Raw genomic sequence first — 2,932 nt, forward strand, 5'->3', positions numbered from 1 at the left:
CTCTCTCCCCCCCCCTACTAGATTCACTTACTTCTCCTTTTATACTAGTGTGCGTTTGATGTCCTTCGTCCACGTGTAGGGTCAGTCTTTACAAATACTGACATTGGTCCCATCAGTCTAATCCCGGAATTGTTGGGGATGACTTGATAAAGCTGTAGAGTACGGTTCTGCCAGGCATTGGGCCTTATCCAGAAGGGTATTTAGGGTAATCGCCCCAAGGTATTTTGGATTTCCTTACGAATTTATCCCTTTATTCTGGGCGGATTATGGGCCTGCCGAGGACTAGACTGTCCTCGGCTGCCTCCCAAAAATTGGTCCGTACTCGGCGTCATGGAGCTTGGGCCACAGTTCTCCTCGGATTGGGCCCTCGGACTTTCTAAGGGCAAATGGGCCTGGTCCACGAATTGCTGGGCCCCACAATAGCCCCTCAAAACCCTTCTATCCGAATTCCGGATTGGAAAGGAGGGTTTTGGCAAACCCGGGCCCTTAATATGGCCCATTTAGCTTGATCCCGCATTTATGTGAGCGGTTTCTCAGGAAGTCAGGCGGTTTTTGAGGGATTCCTTTTAATCCGCTCGGGATCTGCTCCTTCCGCTTGGATGTCCCAGACGCGCCCTTAATGAATTCCCTTTAATGAGGCTCATTTATATCCAGCGGCTCATTTGATAAGGTGGAGAAGTGGAACGGACGCCTCTTTTTTCTTCAGATTCTTTGGGAAGGTTGAATGCATTTAATGCCATCCGTTCTGCTCTTCCTATAAGAAGGCAAGCAGGAGGCCATCACTTTCGTACTAACTCCCTTCTATTCTTCTGAAATCGCACCAAATGATGAAGAAATCATGCCCCTCTTCTAGACACCATATTCTGATAAAACTTGAAATGGCTCGATCAGGGCAAGGGTGGCGCAGACTTAAGATCTGTCTCGCCTTTCTTTCAGCCAAAATCCGAAGCAGGGACTCGTCGTGTCGAACTCTCGGCGCGACTGAGTCGAGAACAACCAAGACCAGCACCACCCGGCTCCTCATGTGAATACCTAATATGGCACCAACGTGTTAGGAGTCAGGGCTGAGGCAGGGGCTAAGTGCTTCTGCTTCTCCCTCTTTTGCTCCTTGGTGCCCTCCTCCGCTTTCCTCTTATAGTCTTCCCAGCACCAGTTCCGTCCTGGTGCCTTCCCTTTTCCCTCTTTTGCTCATTTTCTTTCTTTTCGTCCCTTCTCTCTTCTTCTCCTCCTTCTTTACTCATGTCCTCCATCTTCCTCCTTCATCTCCTCCATCTTCTTCATTGATTTCTTCTTTACTATTTCCTTCTCCTTCAATTCTTCTTCCTTCTCCTTCATCCTTTTCCGAAGAAGGTTCTTGTCATGATATGAGCAATGTTGAGGCAGAGACTGAAGAGACCTTGAAGATGAGTTTTAGAAGAAGCCTGACTGTTTACTTCTCTGTACTGCGAGTGTTATCGTTGCTTCAGCAGTTCTCCTTTTGTATAGGCTTGTTTGAGCCCTTTTTCGTACATTGTAATAATCTCTTATATTAATAAAAGTGTTTATTATTTCATTTTGCATATTCCGTTTATGTTTTTGTATATTGGTAAATGCTGCTCGGCTCAATGAGAAAGTCTCTAAACCGATGACAACTAAGACCAAAATACTTGATAATAAAAAGATGTTGCCATAACTCTAATATAAGTGTTTGGCCCACTAAGGCCGACCAGTGAAAAGTAATGATTACCCATGCTGGCCGAGGAGAGAACTGGAGGCTTGATGCCGTGTTTGGGTCCGAGGACCATACAAGGCCTTGATTCTATACAAAACTCGTAATAATAATAATTTTTATACTTGGTTTCCCCATAGGCTTGAGTCCGAGGACCATGCAAGGCCTTGGTTCAGTCCATGACTTGTAATAATAATAATTTTTATACTTGGTTTCCCCATAGGCTTGAATCCGAGGACCATGCAAGGCCTTGGTTCTGTTTTATTCCCTCTCCTCAGGTATCCCGTACGCGGCCGGGCAGGAGGTTGTCCTCGGCATTAGTTATTACCCGGCGGGGCCCGTAGTCCGTGGGCCATCATGTAGCAAGGGCATGGGCCGCGGATTTACTAGGCCCACGGGTCATGAGATATTTCCATAATCTTTGGCCACGCGGTACTTCTGGGTGTCCCGATGTTCGAGGTGCACCTCGACGAGGCTCCTTTAGTCTTGTCGTTGCAGAGGTTTGTTGGAAGTCGAGCTGGAGACGTTTTGTCTGTAGCGTTCCTCGGGAAGCTGCGCTAATTAAATGCTACCACCCTATCTCCTCAAATAAATAAGAGAGCAAGTTTCTTTGCCTAGGCACCAGCTCCTTAGTCTCCTCCTTCAGCTTCCTCCCGCAGCAAGTCATGTTTGAGACAAGGGTCGGGGAAGAAAAACTCTCTCCGCCGCAAGGGCGCCACGTTCTCCTCAAGCTCAGAAGAGTGATATACGGGCAACGAAGGCATAGATTCAAAGAAATATTCCCTTATGACAGAGGGGAGAGGATGTTTCCCACGCTTTTAGTCAAAATCCGAAGCAGGTTCTGGTCATGCCAGATTTTTGGTATGTCCGAAGAAGGAATTTCCACCATCAGCACTGTCTACCTTGCAGCCGGCAAATTTCTGCGGGGGCTTCCCAACTTTCGGCTCCCTGCATCTTCTTTGTAGATGGTGTTAGCCTGAGGTCAGGTTCTTTTGCTGCCTGAGTTTCGGGCACGTGAAAGCGTTGAGGATGAAACGAGGTCTTGAGGCAGTAGCCAACCTCTCCTCTGTGCTACCTGCGTCCTCCCCACTGCGGCGTGAGGCTCAAGTTGGGCTCCTTTGCTGCCGGAGCTATGGGCATGCGAAAGCATGGGGGAAGGGACAAGGCCTCGAAGCAGTAGCCCACGTCTCGTCTGTGCTACCTCCTCGGCCTTCTCTTGCTTCC

The sequence above is a fragment of the Quercus lobata genome, chromosome 8 (genome assembly GCF_001633185.2).
Source record: "Quercus lobata isolate SW786 chromosome 8, ValleyOak3.0 Primary Assembly, whole genome shotgun sequence".
NCBI classification, from domain to species: Eukaryota; Viridiplantae; Streptophyta; class Magnoliopsida; order Fagales; family Fagaceae; genus Quercus; species Quercus lobata.